This window comes from Aythya ferina (assembly GCF_964211825.1).
Source record: "Aythya ferina genome assembly, chromosome: 7".
Taxonomy (NCBI): domain Eukaryota; kingdom Metazoa; phylum Chordata; class Aves; order Anseriformes; family Anatidae; genus Aythya; species Aythya ferina.
In genome coordinates this window covers 15,050,149-15,072,166 of record NC_140302.1, presented here as the reverse complement: position 1 = coordinate 15,072,166, position 22,018 = coordinate 15,050,149, and the positions used below count along the sequence as shown (strand labels likewise).

At 37.7% G+C, this 22,018-nt stretch overlaps 1 protein-coding gene and 1 long non-coding RNA gene across 15 annotated transcripts in view; both read left to right on the top strand.

Annotated features, from left to right (window-relative positions):
* Positions 1-22,018, top strand: part of LOC311439619 (leucine-rich melanocyte differentiation-associated protein-like) — a 400,118-nt gene that overhangs the window by 96,695 nt on the left and 281,405 nt on the right. The window lies entirely within an intron of this gene.
* The window catches only part of LOC311439624, a 29,001-nt gene continuing 28,097 nt past the window's right edge, over positions 21,115-22,018 (top strand). Inside the window, exon 1 of the long non-coding RNA XR_014694864.1 lies at positions 21,115-21,476. This is a non-coding gene — a long non-coding RNA (uncharacterized lncRNA). The remainder of the gene's footprint in view (positions 21,477-22,018) is intronic.

The window sequence follows — 22,018 nt, the reverse complement described above, 5'->3', positions numbered from 1 at the left end:
CCTGGAAATGAGAATGGAGGAAGCTACAGACAATTTCAATATATGAGTAGTCGAGAGAACCAAAGGGTGGCAAGAAACACAAGACTTGTAAGGCTAAGATGAGAAAGTGAATGGATAAAATCATATTAAAGAGTTTACTTTGGATTGGATAGAAAGTGCATTCATTTGAGAAGAGCCTGGAAGAGAAAGACATCTGTTAAAGGATCTGTTAAATCACACCCTGTAGGTGTCATTCTGGTGGAAAAGTAAAAGAGAGAAGACCTAAGGAGGACAAAAAATTGAGTAAGGAAGTTAAGGAATAAACATGATAAAAGAGTTAGTCTGTTTGTCTTTGCCTTGGAGAAGGTTTGTAGTTTTTCTTATTTCACAGTTGCTCTGGCAGAGATCACTGCATAGAAACCTAATTTTCTTTATGGCCTTTCAAGGTGTAGGTGGGATAAGGAAAAGAGTTGATATTTTCAATGGTTTTCAAATATTAATAGCTACAAATCTATTTTATGAAAGCATTTAATTGACTGTTTCATTAATCCCATTTGACAAGAAAATCTGGTGAGAAAGTGGCCATGATTTTGCATTTGACCAAGTTAAAGTACTAGTATTTATCATAGTATTTATTATCATTCTCTAAATTGGCTTGGAGGCTTTTTTTAAGGGCTTACATTGATGCAATGACTCTGGCTGTATAAATGTGGAATCATTGCTGAACAGAAGCACAGATGTGCAGATTGGCATGATTTAACCCTCCTTTAGATTGAAGTAATTTTGGATATAAGTGATAGAAATGCTTACTTTTTATGTCTAATTACAGTTAGGATGGCAGTTTTCCACAGAAAACAAAGCCGACTTCACATTAGGGTTTAGGTACTCAGGTCATATAAGCACCTGTGAAAAAAATACTCAAACTGTTGCAGAATCAAAGATGATTCTGTAAGTTTGGAACTTCACACCTTGAGAATAGCAGAAGTGCTCCAGGTGCTGAGTCCCAGAATTTGCTTTCTTGTTCTTTGGATACAACATGGTCTTTAATAGTGTTCCTGCACTTGCTGAAGATTGCTGGCAAATGCTACAGTCAGCCTCTTAAGTTCCTTTTGTGTGTGTGTGGCTTTGTGAGTCTCACAGTACTCAGCTAAAACTTATAATAGTCTTGAAATCTCCTTTATTTGGATGTTGCTGTTTTCTTGAGCAGCTGATAGCTTAGTGCTAGAAGGAAATCAGCAGTGCCAGCATAGCAGAGAGAAGGCTGTCTGCTTACCTTTATATTAATATATCTCTAATCATTAAGAAAATGAAAAGAGGAAAAAAAAGGAGCCAATCTTAAGTCAAGAATAATGGCTTGCTTTACTGCAGTGTTTTCTTGACATGGCAGAGCTTGCTCATTTGTGTCTCAGAATTTCCTGTTATTCAACCAAGTAAAATGGTTGTCAATCTGTTTTAAGCAAAGAAAATTGAACTGCTTTTTTTTTTTCTTTCTTTTTCAGGTGTATTGGTTGGCTCAGTTATGCCAAGATGTTTCTTTGGATGGTAACAACACATTTGTGTTTCAACAGTATCTCTGACACAGTTGACTAGTTTTTAAGTTCACTTTTTTTTTTTTGCTTCCTTCTTTGAAAAGCAAGTTGCCACCTGTACCTGGAATGTGAGGATGCAATACAATTGTTCCTCTTGAAAAGCATTTTTAAAGAGCATATATCTGATTTGGAAGAGTTGATTTATGTTTCACTCCTGTCTTTCTTTGCTAATTTCTCTCTTAGAGGCATATTAGAGTAGTTTGAAATATTTTATCTGTAACAATTTATTAACAGAGAAAATGATCGACCTGGGGCACTGGTTCTCATAATTCCTTCTTAGATCACTTACTTTTTAACCAGTTTTTACAAACCAAATGTTAATGCATATGCTTGATTGCTAACCACCTCTGGGCATCAAACCTGTTTTTTCTTGAGTGCAATAAGTGATTATCCAACTCATGCTGCTCAGAAAAAGAGGTTTTGTTTTAATAAGCAGTTTGCAGTTTGGCACACAATGCTGAGGAAAGCAACATTATCTCCAGCAGTAAACTCTGCAGTCATTGCAAAGCTTGACAAGAAAATGATTGAGTCTGTTTGTTATACCTTTGTGGGGCTGCCACTGCTGCTGATGGAAATGTTGCTGTTTATTCAGCAATGCAATAACACTTTCTGTAATTTATGGATGCACATTCCCCAGATTACTAAAGGTAATATTGTTGACTAAAGGAAAGTATACGAATGGATAGTTTCAGTTGTTCCTGTCCTTATAAAAGTGATTGACTGTTCACTTTGCACTGGGAAGAATTTGCACAGGCTCTTTTCCCTCTTAACAATTACAGATTTCCCTTCCACTGACAGTTACAAATAACACAGAGGGTTCTAAGTGGCAAAAATGTACTGACTTCCACCAGTCCAAGAAACGAGGTCCTAGAAATGCTAGAACTTGCCCCTCACAGGTAGCATTGGTAGCATTTAGCAGCCCTTTTCCATCAGAAACAGGTTCTGCCTCTGTATGCAATGGAGTTAAGACTTCTGTTTTGTTGTATGTAGAAAGGGTGGAAAAGTTGAGGGTAATGTGCGTATATCCGTTTCTCTCCTCCTTTGTATCCCAACTCATTTTCTGAGAGATAATAAGTATTCTCGTTAGGGGCCCTATTCTGGCTATGTATTTTAAACAAGGCCTGTATGTGCTGTAAAACTGGCATGGGAAAAAATCAATGGTAGTTGATTTTTATGGTTACCAAATCCGGGGAAGCGGTCAACTCCAGCAATACTAAAATCCAAGCCTCTTCTCTACCATTGGAAGAAGATGGCATTCTGCTTCCCCCAGAATGCCAAATGCTTCCCCCAGAATGCCAGAATGTCCCTGTTTTGTTCCTTCCTCAGTCATGGCTCAAGTGCTGGCACAGTGCTTTAGTTGCTTTAGAAAAACAAAATGGGGGTGGAACTCCCTCCAGTGATTGTAATTTTATATTATTTCATATTCTAGTATAAAAGTGATGTTGTTATCCATTAAAAAATATTAGGAGTAAAGCTTTGAAGAAACATGCACATACACAAGGTTCCCATTACTGGAAAAAGAGATTGCATGTATTTTGTTGCAAGATATCCAGCCAAGATGGTTGAATCACAATGCTAACTTCCTGCCCATAACTTGTAGTTGACTGTTGGTCGTCTTCAGATAACTGTCTTAGTCCATTTCAAGGTGGGTAATGGTCACTAAGGGAGCTATGGAAGTCACTTGTCTTTTCCTCCTTTGTAAGGCTGGGGACTGCATTGAGCAGATCAGTGCAAGTAGTTCTGAGAGGACTTTAAGTGGTTTCTCTTGGCTGGTTAGCCTTTGCCACCTGTTTCAAAGATCTGTGATGTGTGATTATCCTGTCTTACATAGCTTTATGTTCCTGTGCCTCAATGGGAAGTTGTCAGCAGTCTGCTTACGCTTTCTTACTTACCATTTTGCTATATAGGGCACAGAAACGAGAAAACTTTCCCGTCAGAAAAATGTTTTTGTTAAATATTAATTTTTAGTGCAAACATTTTCTCTGCGACTACAAATTTCTCACATGTCTGTGTATTTGTTTTTATCTGAAAAATGCTATTTGCTTTCCTTTCCTCCCCCCTTGTTTTGATCAAAGATAATGCAACTCTTAGATGTCCATGAGTGGTAAGGGAGCAGAGGTGTGTGCTGAAGTTCTTCAGACACTACCCCCATGCGGGGGTATTTTTTTTTCTGTTAGAATGATTTTATGTGATAGTGTTCCTGTCTGCACAAAATCATTACAGAAGGGAAACCAGGGGAGTTGTCAGGGAAGTACTGAAAATAAGAGCTTTTCCCCATCTTAGGTTATTATAATTGGCCTGGTTTTGGCTGGGATAGAGTTAATTTTCTTCAAAGAGGCAACAGTGTGTTGTCACCACTATTTTAATAAAAAAAATCCAAAACACATTATATGAGCCTCTATGAAGAAAACTAACCCTATCCCAGCCAAAGCCATGACAATAGTGAACTTAGAGCACAGCAGCCTCAAATGTGAAATGGTACTCAACTTGTGCTGTTATAATTTGCACTGATCATCAGTTTGCTGTATGCATGCAAAGTGACTTGAACAATTAAAATTTTCAGTAATACCTGCATTAAAAGGCAAGAAAGCCATTTCTTTTAGGTCTCATGGGCTGAATTAGCAATTTATACAAATTCTACATGTATTATTAATTGCCTTTATTATCTAGAAGCTTAGTAGAAAGTTATTATTATGGATCTTTATAGACTATGACTGGAAGCTGCTGAACATTTTATTTATTTAGGTAAAACACCACAAGTAACTTGTTTTTTCCCTAATGGCAGGTATCTTTTAATATGATCTTTTTTTTCAGGATTAAGGGAAGCTGACTTGGTGCTTCCTATGGCACCTTTGATACTTGGAAGGTTGTCCCACAGGGAGTTCTCAGAGTATTTTAAAACTTTCTCATTTTAAATACCGTATATGTTTCATCATCTTTGGAGTCTTCTTGCAGGGTTTCATAACTCTTTTGGTATAAACTCCTTCTGTAAAGGCCTTTTACAGAATTACTTTATTCCCTTTCTGTTCCTTTAGAGCATCAAATGCTGCAAATGGAGCATCAAATGCTGCTGCAAAATTCTTTTGCATACTAGTCTTGCATCCCCTACAAAAGCATTGAGTGCTTAGCATTTTAACTAACGTCCACGTGGATTTCCACCAGACTTGGACAGCAAAATGTACGTTGAAAAGCCTTGCTTGTGTCTGAAATTGGAATTTTGCTTTTTTAACAACTAAGCTAGAAAAAAAACACACAAACCAAAACGAACAAAAACAAAACAAAACAGAACAACCTCTCAAAGTGAAAAAACTCTTGAACTTCTATCAGCAAGAGTGGCATTGACTAACAGCTCTAATGTAATGGATGCATAACAGCATCGCAATCTGGGATATTGTTTAAATACCGTAAAAAGCCTTGCTCATTTACTCTGTCTGAGCACTGTAGAGAAAAATGGTGTGGTAATCCTGCCATAGCAGGTGGTACTACTTTCATATCAGTATAAAATGAAATTCTGTGGATGGCTTTTTTTTTCTTGTTCACTCTTTTTAATCTTTAAATAAGACGATTGGTAGCCTGTTGGCAAGAAAATGGGCCCTGAATTTTTATTCAAAGTTATACAAGGATGATAGTTGGAATTTTTGGCAGGAGGCAAGCCATTGCTTTTCAGAAAATGCTGTCAGGGGAAGCTTTTTCTGAGTTACCTGCTGGGTCCAAGCTCTTTTATGTTGTTGTTGTGACAGGTAGATTTATAAGGCTTGAAATTTGTACAAATCAGTTGTCATTCAGTGCAAGCTGTCAATGTGTCAAGCTGTCATGCCTGCTGTGAGGGGATGCCTGAGGGGGTGTACAAGGGGGCAACCATGGAGAAAGGAAATGAGTTCAAACAGACCTGAAATGGAGCTCACTTCTCTGCGTTTTCTGCCCCTGTAGAGCTGGCATTGATTTTTCTTGATGTTGAGCAACAGCAAACCTTAAATGACATGTTGTTAGCAATCTAAAGTTGCTGTTTATTGTCTTTTAAATGGCAGCAAATCATGCAGAAGAGAATATAGTGTGTGTTTTTGAATTGTGCATGTTTAGCAGCATCCTGTTCATGTCACTTTTCCTGGCCTGGCTGGTTTCAACTGGGACAATTGCTGCTGCTGAACTGCTGAACATAACTTTATCCAGTATTTTGCAGACATGCTGGGAAAATAAGTTTTGCCATCTTCTTTCTCAGGAGTGAAGATTGTTAATGAAGAGGAAGTTAAAACGGGAGAGCTGCAGAGGCGTATAATCTGCAGAAATGGATAGTTAGCATACTTGTATGTATTAGAAATTACAATATGTTAGGTTTGTTTATTGATCACATTCTCTGGTTCTTCGACTCAGTACGAAGACGCTTAGTATTGCTTCATAGGCAGAATCAATTGCTGAATTCAAACCAACCTACCTGACTAGATGACTGCTGAGCACTACTAATTTGTTCTTATTGTCAGCTTCACATCATTTCCAGAGTAAAACAGCATAAAATCTGACTGACTTTCTTAATCACTTCACAATATCTGTGTAGTTGCTGCATGTTTTCATTTGATCGATGCAGCTAGCTTGCTGTGGCTGTACGCTGTGAAGGTAAAGCCTGACAAAATGCAACTCCTGTCCTGTCTCCGTACTGCCCCCTGAATATCAGTTCGTGTTAACTCCAGCCCAGTAAATGTCATTAAGAGCTCCATCTCTTGAACAATTGAGCATTTCATGTGTGTGACCTGGACCCTCTCCAGACTTTGTGTTAGCTCCACATCTGGGCTGGCTATATTGGCTTTAATTAGTCATAAGATTTTTGGCCCATTCAGTTGATTCTTCATCCATCAAACAGTACTGGGAGGGGGGTGAAATACTGGCTAGGGATGGAAACTGGGAAGGTGACATTTGAGCAACAGTCAGCGTCTAGAGGTAAAAAAATTAATCAAAGATTTCCATATAGCCGTTACCAGCTGGCATTCATGGCCTCTGAGCCGTTGAGCTAAAAAGTCTACAGAGAGGCGCATGGCGCAGCTGAGTTTGTCTTGTAAAAGCGCAGCTGTCCAAAACATGACAGCTACAGCATTAGCAGGGCCATTAAGAGGTGTAGAACATTTCCAGGGAAATGATTTGAAAAATGACAATGCTGGCTCCTGTGTGATATTAATTATACCCTGTGCTCATGGCAAATAAGCTAAAATAGTTGGCAAGAAAGACAAAATGAGGTGTCTTGTTTCTGATAGTCATTTTGATCAGTCATAGTACAAACTGGTATAGCTTTTTAAAGAAACAATAGCACTAATGGACAAGTAACATTTCTAGAACAGTTCTTTTTTTTTTGAGCTCTTCAAAATAGGAAGGCAATGCTGCAGTCTGTAGGAAAAGGTACCACATGATCCCTAAATGCCAAAATAATGACAACACTGTAACACCGGAGCTCTGGACCACATGTTGGAGAATACTTCCTGCACAGCTCCTAAAATGCTACTAAAGGACAGTATAAGCCTGTGTCAAAACTGGAAGCTTTGGTAATGCATGGATCAAATGTCTTGAGTTGTCCTATAGTGAAGAACAAAAGATGTTCTGCCAGCACATGGATAGTGCTGAAATAAGATGAAAAACTATACTGGGTGGATATGGACTGAGAACTAGATGTCAGCCAGATGTACTTTTGATAGTCCTATAGGCAGTCATATTATATTTCTGCAAATGAATATATTTTATCAGGAATAGTCTGCCTGTGTATATGTGGGTAGAAAAACAAAATGTATGCTAATTAGTAAAGTCTTTGTAATGCTCGTGATTGTTTTTAGTATTTTGTTCCTTAATTCCTTAGAAGGCATGCATCCTTCTTGTAAAAGAATATATCCCTGACTGCCTTGACTTCATCTGGAAATCATTTTCAAGGTTTTATTTAAATATTGGTAGTGCATGGCTGCTAATGGCTCTTCGTGCTATTGGGCTCACATGGATGACCAAACATGATACCATTTCCATGACCATCAAGCAGCTGAACTTCCTGTGCTTCCTCTGGTATATATTCTGCCCCTTTTTCTGGAAAAGGTTAGGAGCAGGGCATTAGAGAAGAGCCTATTCGAGGTGTGCAGAGGAGCACGCCCATGTAGAAGGGCAGAAGAGAAGCATTGTGACCTGAAGCATGTGCAGGCTGCATTGATCCAGTTCTTCTGTTTGCCCTGTTGTGAAAGTGTTAGTGTTCTGTCATGGTTAAAACATTGAGGAGAATGCTGTAACTGAAAACCAATCCTATTTGTTTATTAGCAGTTTTAGTTTTCTGCTGTGTTACCCTAAACTAGTTTACTGTGCCATGGGCAGAGCAGAAACCTCAACGAGTGTGCATTTGTTTTATTTGCTGCATTCTTTCATCGAAGCTTGTTGCCTTGCTTGGGTGGTGCTCTGAGGTCAGCAGGCTTTCCTTTGTCTGCAGGTTGCTAAAATGTCAAGCTTTTAAACTTTATAGTGGAACCGGATAACGCTTTCTGTTGTTAGTTCCAAAGAAGGATGAACCCAGTGTTAAAGTGGTCTTCTAGTAAGAAATGCAATGTTCAGTATATCTATTCAGCTTGGGTGATGGGAAAGCCAAGTTGTTTTGATTTGTTAGCTTTACTATCAAGCTTATGATAGAAGAAATGATTACTTTAACACATTTAATTGTCTATATTGGTGTCTGCATTTAGAGAGATGCTATTACCTGGACTTGAAATGGATGAGAAGCATCACATAGGAGTATCTAATGATATTGGTATGAAACTTGAATGTTTTCAGACTTTCTTGAACTCATGAAGCTAAGATGGAAGTCTGAATCTGTGTTAGGGGTTACAACAGTGTGTCCTGAGACTGTTCCGTGTTGCTGTCACTGTGCTTTTCTCCCCCATGAGACTAGCTACTGCCAGCCAACATGTAACTTTAGGTGGTCCACAGGTCTGATCCTGTTAAATTAATCTCATAAAGAGGTCCATAATAAATTACAGTTTGCAAATAGCCTGTCATAAATGAAAACACAAGTGTAATGCTGATAAACTAAGCATAGTTGGTAATTCTAAATTCTTTGTATTAGAAAAGATTTCCTCCTGTGTAGCAAATTCTTTTGAATAATGTTGAATTTATGTAAATAAGCACTCCTTTTTTTCACCAGGATAATGGAACTTTAAAACTTCAGAATTGCAGTAGGCCAGTGCTTTAACACCCTGTGGAGACAGAGACCCAAGATCATTCTTGAATTCGTTTTTTTATGCCTAGACATGAAAAGAACCCCAATTTGCTGGCTTGCCCCAGGAAAACTATTCAATAGGCTTTTCTCTAACACTGGTGAGCAGTGCTTTTTTCCCTTGGTCTGTGGATCAAATACATCACACTGCTCCCTGCACTGATCCTGTAGTTAAATTACCCTATATAAACAACTCTTTGTTATTCCTGCCTGTGAAAAATGTTGTGTTCTTTTGGTAAAGAAGAAAATAGACCTGGAAATAGGAGGTCACAGGCAGGTCAAAGTGTTTAGCTGAAAGGCTGGCAGAGTTTCAAGCAGTGAAGTTTTGAGATCTAAGATTGAGATTTAGTTGAGATGGAGGTTAAGTTTTGTTTTTTTTCTAAGTGTCTGGTCACAAGATTAAGGCGGAAAAATCTACTAAGGTCAACCTAGGCTATTTGAAGAGATGTTTAAATGTTTTGGCTCTGTTATCTGTTAATCCTTCCCTAAATGCGTCGAACATGAGAAATAATACGTAGTGTTAAACCACCAAGTGCAGAGAAAATGTTTTAAAATTACAGTGTGTAGCAAATTAGAGACTACTTGCTTTTTCCTTTTTCCAGAGCTAAGGCAGACTGTTTTTCTTTTACCTTGTTTACCTTGAAAACATGCTTTAATGCCTGTGGTGTTTCTGTTAACCTCCTTGAACTCTTGTGATTTCATTCATGTGATTTGTTATTGAATGACCTTTCCAGGATTTTACAAAACATGACCTTTTCTTGTCAAACAATCAAAGGTTTGTAAAGAAAGGCTGTCATGGGGACAATCCTTGTTTTGCTAATTATAACTAATGTTTCCAAACATTCTTGAAAATGCAAATTCATATTTCTGCAGCCATTGATTGTTGCTTTTTTTAATAGTAATGACTATTTAAAAGGATTAATGCATGCAATTTCAGAATAAGACTTTGAAGTTTTGTTTTAGTACAGCATATAATGATTGTTAAATAAATTTGTTCACGTGTTCTGAGGCTGGCATGAGAAGTGATAATAACAATAAGAAGTATAGTCACCTTTTCATTAAAGAGTATTTCTTGTGTAGATAACCAATTTAATATGTTTTTGAAATAACTGGTAATGAAGTATTATGTGTGCCTATGTTCTTAGGTTTCAAAACTTGTGGAATGGGAGTAAGTGTAATGAAGATAATACTATGGTTTTGAATCCTTACTACAGTTTTTGAGTGACTTGGAATTGTTTTCCATGCATTGAGAAATTTGATAATAGATGCATTCTGAGAGCAGACTCTATGCAGCATTTTTTTCTCCTCAATTAATGTGTTTAAGGTGTGGGAAAGCCCTCTCTTTTCTAATATAAATTAAATAGCATAAGAGGAACTCTTAAAATTATTTCCAGTGTGAATGCAGCTAAAAGGAAAGCAGTTGAGCAGGGGATGCAAATTGCTTTATAACATGTGAAAAAAAAAAATGTATTAATGCAATTAATGCATATTAATAAAATAAATGCAATTAATACAAAAATATCTGTATTAAAAAAGATTAATACAATTCCAAAAGGAGATTTTTGTTTATAAAATTATAAAATTAGTATCTTTTTTTAAACGAAGTGGCTAGACATGAGGTGACTGAAAAAATGTAAAAGGGAAAAGTGTGAAGGAAATCTGCAAATATTTCACTGCTGGAAGTAGAAATATTTCAGTATTGGAGTGCATGGGGTTTTTATAATTCTGTCAATTGTAATATTGCAAACATGTATTTTGTCAAATATCAGTTCACTGTTCTATTGACCTGATATCAGTTTCTTAAGCTATTAATGTCCAAAAATAAGGCTTTTAAAAATGTATCTAAATAAAAAGACTGCAGTAGCAGGTGACACACCATGAGGAAAAGAAGTAGGATGAGCTTCTTAGAGAATGTTGATCCTTTAATTGAAACTTTTTTTTTTTTTTTTTTTTTTGTATTTTTGGAGGTATGTGCAGCATTGTGTTGTATCACCAAAAGAAACATTTGTAGATGGTAGCTGACAAGTTTTCTTTAGAGGATCAGGTGTCTGGTAATTCAGAGTCTAATTTTATCTTCTCTTAGAACTTCACTAGAAGTAGAATAGAAGCCATTCCTTTTCTGTGAAGAATATTTGCTCTGCTCTTCTTAGCTTTTTCCACCTTTGTCTAGCAGAGGCATTTCTTTGAGGGCTTTTTTTTTTTTTTTTTTTTTTTTTTTTTTTCTTCTCCAGTAGACGTTAGGCACAATATTGCTTAGAATTCCAAGTATACAGCATTCAAAGTGAGGCATGGTGTCAGTGACACACCATTAAGTCTGTTGTGTAGCCCTGGCTACACACATAGCTTATGTAAGCATAAGTACCTTAGTACTTACGTTATGCTGGGTATTTCTGTCTGTAAAGAGCAGGAAATGGTCAGAAAATAACATAGCAAGCAGGAAAACAAGCATGAGCTCTTGTAGCAGTGGGTTTTATACCATTTTTTTTTTCATTCTTGCCTTTATCAGAGATATGTGGTAACATATGCACCTGTGCAGTTCAGTTTTACTGAAAGTCTGCCCTCCCAATTCAAGGAAGTTTAAGACTTCCCTATAAGCTAAGGGGATGATGTGACTTTTAAGAAAATCCATTCCTATATCACATATATATGTAAAGAATTACAGTAAATAAGGCATTGATGCTTCATGAATTATAATATATCTTTTGCTTTCAAGATGTCTGAACTTCTGTGTTCCTGGTTTTGTTTAGCACAGTGCTTTGGGGTGCTGCAGCTGTATGTTGCTCTACTTCTGTGATGGAATGCTATGTTAGGGGGCTGCCTCCAGGAAAACATGGAAATCTAGAATGATGCTTTTGAATCTCAGAGTATTTTTTATTGTCTTTTTTTCCCCCGTTGGAAAATAGGAATTTTCCTATGAGGGACAGGATTGTTGAAGTCGTAGTTCCCATCTAAGTAGCTGGAAAGTTGAGAAAGTAACTAAAGACAATGCCCATGTTTGCAAGAAGTCATCAATTAGCAAATATATTCAAGGAAGAGAAGGCAAAATGTTGAATCCTGTGACTAACAAAATTTACCTGTTCAGGTTTTAATGGCTGTGCATTCTGATGCGTGAAAGTCAGAAAACCATGTCTGAAATCACACTTTCAATCAGGACATTCAGGATGTTTGGTCTCAGTTTAAAACAAAGATTTCAGGAATATTTGATGCCCAGACTTAATTCTGAAGCATTGTAGCCATTTTTTTTTTTTTTTTTTTTTTTTTTTAGTGTAGTTTTGCTTGCTCACTTCTTTTTATTCAGAATTTTCTGAAACAATGTCACACTATCTGTCTCCCCGCTACCTTTGTCAGTAGCCTCTTCTCTACTTTTTGCTGATTCATGACACCTTAGTTTGGGTTATATTGTGTTAAACCTCAAGCTTCCAGAAGAGAATGTTAGACCTGATGTTTTTATAGGACATCATGCAGCACAATATGGTGTGTGTGTGTGTGTATGATTCTCTCTCAGTTGAGAGCAAGAAGGCTTTCAATGATCTGGATGTCTATGTACCAGTCTATCTGCCTATATTTTTCCCAGCTCCTGTTTAAGGCAACTTATACAAAATAGTTCTGTTGGTTGTCTGCCTCATTCCTTCTTTCGTTTCCTTCATTCCTTTCTTCTGAGAAATAGAGCTCTTAGCAAGTAGTGCAGAACTGGTAGTGGCTCTCTACTGTCTTCCACAGTATAGTCACTTAGATATGGAGACTCAGAAAAGCTATATTTTTCCTGTATATTGGGAAAAAAATCTTATCGTAAGGGTCACAGATGCCTTCTTGGTAAGGAAATGTGTGTCTCTATCTATTTCATGTAGCATGTATGATGATGATTTATTTTTTCTTAAAGGTCTCTTGGCACAGGGATTTTTCCTTAGTATTAGTGCTTTGTGATGCATGTATTTTCCTCTAGATTGCCGACTGAGGAACTGAAAGAGAAAAAACTGTTCCTTTTCCTTTACTTTTTCCTCCCAAAATGCCAGTCCCAAAACACAGTCTTGTTAGTGGATCTAGCCATGCTGGGAATTGCATTGTTGCAGGTCAACAGCAGAAAGCTCTCTGAAGGCCTCTCTCTGGCCAGCGGATCACCACAGTGATATACTGATGGAAGTTGCCACTAGTTTTAAAAATTAAATATGGACATCCTTTGTTCTGGCTAGCTGCCTTTATTTTGGTAATTGAAATTCTGTTAGCCTTAGAAGGTAATTCATAATGGCAAAAGTAACCATATTTCACTTCCTAGAGGTCATTACAGTTTTGCCTGTGTAACATACAAGGTTTTAGTCTTCCACAGAACCAACCCCATCAGGAAAAATACACTTTTTGGAGAATATTCTGTTTATCTAAAGGCCCAAAATCAAAGAAAAAAGACTCAAATAATTATCTTATGTTTGTTCCTATGTTTTCATTGACCACTTAGTATAAATATATGTATGAGATAAATTTAGGCTAGTACTACTCTTAAAATTCTAGAAGTGTTTAAATTTATAGTTTCAAAAGTGTCTACAACTTTTTTCTTTTTTTTTTTTTTTTTTTTTCAAGTCTTTAGAAGGCTTGGGATAGAAAAGTGTTTTTCACTCTTTTTATGAGCCTGTTCTTGAGAGCCAGGCAATTTGTTGTAAAAACCATAAGAACTAGTGAGAATGAGGAAAGTTATTCATTCTGTAAAACATGTACCTCTTAATACTTACCAACTACAGCCTTTGATCTTTCATAAATCAGCCTGGGATGTCAGTGTGTGAACAATGTTGTCCGATAGGCTATTTCAAACATACTGAAGGCGTTTATGATGGGTAGTTAGATTTCAACTATATAGTAGTCTAGCTTTATACAGAAGAGAACCGTATGTCAGAGGGCTTAACAGCAAGTTTATATAACCAAAGTTTATACAATTCCTGATGTATTCAACTTGACCTTTAGAATTCTACAAAAAGACATTTTAAAAACAAGTATTTTATTCCCATTCCTAATTAAAATTAGTATAGCCATTAAAGAAGTACTAAAGGTGTGTTTTGTTGTGCATTGCTATTGGTATTAAATGTGATTGTAAAATAGCTTGAATGCTGTACTCTAATGACTGCCTTGGTCTGTGTAAACTTTGAGGCACTGTTTGTACAGAAATGTATTTAGACTTACGTTTGATCATTTCAGATCTTAAATACGAAGGTAAGTGAAACTATGTTGAAATGACTCGTGCTGAAAAAAAAAATAATAATTTAAGTGAATAGGAAGAAAATTTGAACAGTCAGAAGCTCAAAATTAAACTAGAAGAGTTTTTCCAATTCGTTTCCTCAGTCTTCCATCCCCTTTTGTTCTTTTCCATGTTTTGAGTAATGCAGTAAGTACCATGTCATGTGTATGGGAAATCATGCCAGTTACTCCTGTGTAACAAAAATTAGTTTGTCCATTCCATCCCATTTCTTTTTTCAAGTCTTCTTCTCTGTGCTGTCCTGCAATTTCTTCTTTTCTATGCAGTATCTCCTCCATCATAGGTTATGATTACTGGGCAGTTGACTTACCTGAAATACCAGAGCCAAAGTCGTAGTCTTTGTGTAGATTTCTTTTCACGACTGTAATATTTTTGGGTATATCTGTAGTCAAGTATATTATGCTAAGTTGAAGATGAAGGGGAGAAAGAGTATTACATGCTCTAAGTAACTATAAACAGTTAGGAAAAGCGTATTTTGTATTTATAGTTCAGCTGTGGGGAAATAACCACCAAATGAAAAATGTGAAGAACTTTGTGCACTTATTGGCTAATGGTTGTCAGGCAGCACAGTGATTTGCCTGCTTTATGGTTATTGAAAAATAATATACAGTGATTATGCAGATTTGACACCCAAACAGTCCATGGGGAATAGCATAAATGTGCGTGGGGGGGAGAAAGCTATAATTCAGTTTCAGCATAATCCTGATTCAAAGTTGAGCTGAAGTGAGCTGTGCTCTCACAGGAGGGGAAGAGCCCGCTTGCAGCCTTGGCATCATGCTCTGTGCTCTTCTACCTCATTGTACAAAACAGACTCATAGATAATATTGTAGATCTTATAAGATGCATGGTGGGATGCACAGTTGTGATATGCTTACTTGCTCTGAAAATGCATGCCCTGTTGTATCGCTTGGCAGAATGTTTTGAAAGTGTTCATTACTACATGTGTGTCTGTGTAAAGGTGCTGTTCAGCCACTGTTTTATTTATGGTAATTTATAGGAACTGAGGCATATTTTTAAACCAGACAGGTATTGTAGGGAGAAATAAATGTAATGAAAAAACGGAAGTGCAGGCACCTAGGTAAGAAGCTTCCATTTTAAAAGACTGCCCTCCCTTCCCCCTTGACTGTATCTGCTGAGAAAAAATAGAGATGTACAGTTAGTAATGGGGAGGTATCAAGGAATTTCTGACTGGGGTTGCAGACCTCTTTCTGGTGCATAGGCACACAGTAAAAATACAGTTTCTGCTCCCAAAGAGTGCTCAGTGTAAACATAGGATTAGAGACATTTTTCACCCTTAACTATAAAACTATCATGGTCCTGAAGATTATTACTGCGCAGCTCAGTGTAGGGTTTATTTTTGGAGGGCGTAAAGATTGTGTGCATGGGTGGTTGCAGCTGATGGGTTACAATCCTGGCACCAATTTACAACTAGTAGTCTGGCATGTATTTTCTGCTCTGATACTTTCAGGGAATATCTAGAATATCACCAGAGGAAAGCCAAATAAAAATGATTGTTGGCTAAAAAAGCTGGAGTACATTTCTTAATCCATAAAACTGACTCACAGAAAGGCTGTGACAGAAGGTTATGTCATTCACAGGTAAATCTGCTCCCAGGGTCAGTTTCCATAGCTAGTGGGAACTGTGTGCTGGAGGGGCGATAAGGGAGAGGGTCAGCTTTAGGGACCTGCCTGGAGAAGACAGGCATGTGGAGACTCCCATTAGGCTCTTTCAAATGGGAAAGGTGTGGATGATGATGACTGACTGTTTTGTCACATGTATGAAATCTCTGATGTTCAAAGCTGTGACATAGAGCTGGATAAAGACTACAAAAAATACACCAGCTTTCACTGTGAGCCTCCATATCTTTACATTGGTATATGTTTGTCAGCAATTTTCTACTAGTCAGGTAGAACAGTAGAGACGAACCCTCTGTTTGGGAGTGGGGGAAAATACAGAGGAACCTGTGGCAATACTATGTAGGATGGATTATTTTGATACTGAGATGTGTCAGGCCCTTCCTTCCTCATCCCCCTCTCCACTTAAAAATGAAGTGTAAAATAATTTCTTCTTCCTAACTGTCTTCTGTGAGAGGGGAGGGAGGGAGGGAGGGAGGGAGGGAAGGAAAGAAGGAAGAAAGGAAGGAGGGAGGAACAACGGTGCCCTATCTGCAGAATGCTAATATATGTTATGGTTTCCATTGAGGATTTCAGAGTGCACTGTTTGGCTTCTACTGAAGTGTTAAATTGAGAAAAACTGTTTGTAGTGATTTGGGCATGCTTTTCTTATGGTATTTTTTTAGCAGCAAGGAAGAAGATGCTTGGTAATTCAGAAAATGATTAATTACCTGGCACTTTCTTCGTCTTGATGTTTTGCACATTGGTCATGACATGGTATCCTGTCACCTTGGGGTCAGGCTTTGTGAAGGAGGCTGACCTGGGCTGGAACAGCTCTCCACTCTGCACCTGCACTGTGGCATTCAACTACTCACACGGAAAGCCATTTTCGGGCAACACTAATCAAAGGTTAAAAACCCATGTAGAAAGCCAGTCTTTTAACTGCCCAGCTCCTTAAACACAGTGCTCCGTGCCCCCAAGGACTAAAATTCTGTGTTTGCTGTTGGATTTCTGCCAAGAACTATTCATTGATGCTATAGGTTTATAGTTATAATAAAAAGGACACGTGTGTACCGATAACATGTTATGTATCTGTGCTAAAGGTGGATGTTAAGGGCAAGGTTTTCCATAGTTTGTGATGGGGAAGCTACCATTGAAGTATCTCGGTGAAAATAAGGCCTTTTCAAATATGCAGTGACAACTGTTGAACTTTTTAAAGTGTGGCACTTCTTAGTTCGGTGTCGAGTAGTTATATGAATGATCTAGTAATGAAATCTAACTTAATTATTTACATATGCTGTTGCTTATCTTCAGGAAAAAAAAAAAAAAAAGAAAAAGAAAAAACACTCAATAGCTGAAGCCAAAACCTCACCACCTGTGTTCATGCTAATCCTGATATTCATAGCAAATGATGCATGGGGGTGGGGTGTGACTTGGTTTGCTGGTTGTTTTTAAAGCGGGAAGAAGATGGGGCACATATGTGTGAGCAAGAGAAACAAGCAGTTCTGTCGGTCTTGATCAGGTCTGAATAGTTGATGATTTTCATGTAGGATGAATAACAAAGAATTTCAGTTTGCCTTTCAAACAGTGCATATAAGTAGTGTGCCTATATTACCCAGCTATCTTCTGCAATTTTTGAGGGCATTTAAAGTGCCTTAGGCATGTGGGCAGAAGACATAAGTAACTCTCAGCATGTGAAACAGAACAATTGCAATATTTTCTTTTAGACCAAAGATTGTGTTGGGGGGGAAAAAAAAAAAAAAGAAGAAAAAGGAAAAAAATAAGAAATTTCAAGAGTTGTGGTTTTTGAATTAAGGCCAAAGTGTCAAATTATTTGTCTTCTGAAATCTTTGATGGAGCCGTAAGCACTGTTTTTCACATCTATGAGCTGTCATTTGCTTTCAGTTTCCTTTTTTCCAAGATTATCCAAAGTGATTTTGATGATACAGTCCTATACAGATAAAACTTAAACCATTGAAATGATGGTGCTTATTTTCGATAGGTTTTATTTTTTGTCTTGCACAAAGAAAATTTACACTGCATAATATTTTTGTAGATATGCAAGTTATCACCAGTGTATTTTTTTTCTGTTTTCAAACTTAAGAGCCTCTTTTACATTAAAAAAAAATAGTCATTAAATGGAAACTGTTTATTTGGATACAAGCCCTGAGTGTGCAGGAGACATGTTAGTAAGTCACTGACATATGGATGTGATCGCCGTTTCTTTGACCAGATTTGGTTTCTGCAGAGTGCGTGAGAAGGGAAGATAAATTTTGTCCTAGTAATACTGTAGTGACTCATAAATAAATGGTTACCCTTTGGTGCTTACAGTTTTCATTAAAGCGGCCTGAGCTTTGTTATTGACACCATAGGTTGCCTATTCAGGGAAATGCAGTAAAATTTATCAGTGTGCTTTCTACACCTAATAAATCATCCAAACAGGGAACCATATGGCAGATAAGACCTTGAAAATGTGGCTTCAGCATGTGAAGAGTCAAGTTGCTGAAATCTTGAATGATTACAGCTCGTGCATTTTCCCCTGGAATATCTTATAGTTATTTTACATGCCATTTTCTTGTTCACCCTATTGCCTCTTTGTCTCTCTCTCTTTCTTTTCCCCCCTTCTTTTTCAGCAGTGCTGTGATTTCAGAAAAAAGTCAAAAGCAGATAAGACATTTTTATAATGCCTTGCTGGTAGTAGGAAGAGGGGCAGGGAGGAGCAGAGACTGATGGGAACGGATGATATATGTGGCGGCTGTGTCCCAACTCTCCTCTAGCCCATTGTCATTAATCATGGCTATTAGTTTTTTCAGAGCTGCCTTGTCTGCACAGAGCCTCAGAAAAGCCATTGTTTTTTCATACCACAGTCCAGGGAAAGCAGCGGGGGGTGTAGGGGGGGGGGCATGGATGGAACCTGCTGTAGTGCTTCTTTCTCCTGTCTGCCAGAATTCTTTTCTCTTTTTTTTTTCTTTCTTTTTTTTTCTTTTTTCTTCCCCCTTCCTTGAAGGGATGATCTCAGTTGGCTGTTTGTACCTGTGTGTAAGCATTTATCTGGTGACATAAACACAGGTCAGACAATTGTAATACATATTCACTGACTAGTAGCTTTGTTATTCACTCTACCTTTAAGGTGACTTTTCTGAATAATGCTGTAGATGACTGGACTTGGACACCTTGTAATCATGGGGCATCAGCAAGAGATGAAGACCTATCTGAGATGTGCTTTAAAAGAAGCATTTTAATATCTTGGTGTTCTTTCTTCCCCAGTTAGAGAAGGGAGTTTTTGTGGAAACTCGGTATGTTTCTGCAGCTGCTGTGTCCTTGACTGCTTCTTGGATAAGCATAGGCTGAAATGAAAATCTTCCCTTAAACATGCCCTCCTAACAAAAACAAAATCAAGGGGGGGGGGGGATAAAACATAATAATGAGAAAAAAATGCTATCAGACTGGCTAGAAGGATTAAAATGTAGCCAGTTAAGCAGCTGTCAAAAGTTTTCTCTCAAAACACTTTGTGTGTGCTTTTCTATTAAAAAAAAATCATAAATGCGGTGTAATACACGCAAACAGCGCTACTGATAACAGACTTTAAACATTCATGGCGCTGCAGCCCAGTTTCAGCAAGGGTTTATACTCTGAGAACTAAGGCACGTTACTTGTAATAGCCAAGGAAAACTTGCTATTCAAAATACAAATTTTAGTAATATTTTGTTACAGAGAAAAATAGCACGTATCAGATTTTATCTTTTAGAACATTATCATAGGAACATAGGTATACAATCTAGTTATATTTCTGCAGTTTAAAAGAGAAAAAAACTTTGAAGCTTGTCATGCTAAGGCAAACAAGAGCTCTTGCTGTTATAATTTCACCTATTTATTAAAGCAGCAATAGCTTGATCAATGAGGATATCACTGTCCATCAGTAGTGGCTGGTAAAGAATGTACTAATTGCTTCCAGTATCCAGTATTTTCAGTATCTGTTGCTTTTCAACAACTGTCACGTTGATCCTCATGACTGTCGAAGTCCAAGTGCCAGTGGAGTTGAGACAACTTCAGGAAATTAGTAAGAGTTTTTTTCATCACTGTTTCAGAGGACCTCAGAGTTTGAAACTTTTAACCGAGCACTTGGAACCAGCAGGTAAAGCTGAAGCTATTGCTTTAGGATAGCAATCCAGTAGTGCTCTATGACAGAAACTGCAGTTCTTATTATCGTAATCATAACCATTGCCAGTGCAAAATCTTTTTTTCTTTTTGCACAACTGTTTTTATTCTCAAGAGCCTCAGATTTTTTGAGCTTGCATGCATCTCACAGACCTCCTCCATAGCATACTGGGGTGCAGTTTCTTGTGAAATGTCTGCTGCATGTAAGTGATTTGATTCAATCTCTCTCTATTTTTTTTTTTTTTTTTTTTTTTGTGTGTGTGTGTGTGTGGATTTTCCTAATACCTCTGTGGAAATATATTTCCGTATGATGAAGCCTGACTAACTTAGTTTGCTCTGTTTGCATATGAACACAGGAAAAAGATGGGATCCTGAGTGGTGTTCATGTAGGCTGAGACTTGTTAAGCTGTTAATATCGTATAGTAGGAATACAGCCTTTAGGGAGATTGGTTTTAAAAACTTGGTTTCTGTGGTTGCCTTAGTTATGCTAGCATGGGATGATTAAAATTCTTCTGTAGGAGAAAAAAACTTTTTCCACTGTGCTTTAAGACATTCCACTACTAACAGCTTGGGCCAGTGGTTACCAAGCCTTTGAATTAATAAGAAATTTATGCTAATTACTTTTCTAGAGAAACTGAAAGATTGACTATTTTACTTTAGATGTTATTTGAAGAAATTTTGCTAAATTGAAGTTTCCACTGAACATATTAAGCCACAGGTGTGATTATTGGGTCTGGCTTTGGCTTGACTGGAGACAACGATCTGGAATACTGTGGTGGTTTTACCATGCTGGGCAGCTAAACCCCACAGCCGCTCTCTCACTCCCCCTCCTTTAGATGAGGAGGGGGAGAAGTAAAGCAAAGAACAACTCACGGGTTGAGATAAGGATAATTTAATTAAAGGGAAATAATAATAATAATTAAATAAAGACTACCATGAACTAAACAATTTAACTAAGGGGAAATAAAAAGGGAAAGGGGAAAAGGAAAAATAAAAAAGAAGGGAGGAAAACAAACAAACAAAATAAATGAAGGCTATATGGAAGTCCAGAGGAAAGAATTTACTCTCTACTTCCCACAAATGAGCGATGATTGACCACGTCCTTGAAGCAAGGCCTCAACGCACGCAGCCGGTGTTCGAGAGGAGGACCGACGTTTTCCCAACGAGAGCCCACCCCTCCCCTCTTCTTCCTGTTTCCACCTTTTATTGCTGAGTGTGACATCACATGGTATGGAATATCCCTTTGATTGGTTTAGGTCAGCTGCCCTAGTGATGTTTCTCTCCTCACTTTTTGCCCACCCCCTAGGAGGGTTAGAGAAAGGCCCAATGCTGTGCCACTGCTGCTCAGCAGTAGACACAACACTGGTGTGATAACACTGCTGTTCCAGCTACAAGTACAGAGTATGGCACTGTATGGGCTGCTGCCGGGAAAGTTAACATTCCAGCCAGACCCAGTACAAATACGAAGACATTCCTCCATTCCTCTCTTATTTCTACTCTATATTTTTTCCTCTCTCTCTTTTTATTTGTCTAGTAAACAAATGCATGCTCTGGATGAGACTGTAGTCAGCGTCGATATAGTATTTTGACAAAGAATGGGGAACTGTATTTAGGGCTTAATGCTAAGGTCTACACTTCAACTGTTCATCAGTACCTGAGAGAAGACTTGAGAAGTGAGTTGAGATGATATATCTGTATTTGTACTCTCAAAGTAAGAGTTTGTGTTTCCTTCCTGAAAATGTGGCAGAGAATGAGCAAGCAGTTCATAACTTTTCAGTATTTTGGGCATTTTTCTATGGCATGTTCAGATTTCTCCCAGTTTTACAGGGTGTTGAGCCTAGTGTGGTGTAGCAAGGTGAGGCTTCATTTTTTCTGTAGATGACTATTGCAAGTTCTGTGGGTGGTGTTATTCTTGGGGAAAATCTTTACACACTTAAGTTGCTGAATACACTGAGTAGTATAGTTTTGCCTCCAAACTTCACTCTTGAGTGCTGTCACACACTTTGCAGTCATCACTATTTTTTTTGTTACTTTTCCCTTCCAAACCTGGCTTATTTTCCCCTCTGTTTTTTCCTCTTATTGTCATTTCCAGACTCTTGTCTCTTGCTTCTCATATCATAAGGAGATTACCCCAGAAGCAATACTATGTATTCTATACTTTTAGTCTCTACTGCAGTTAATCTTGTTTTCAACATCAGGAAGGAAAAATCCCTGA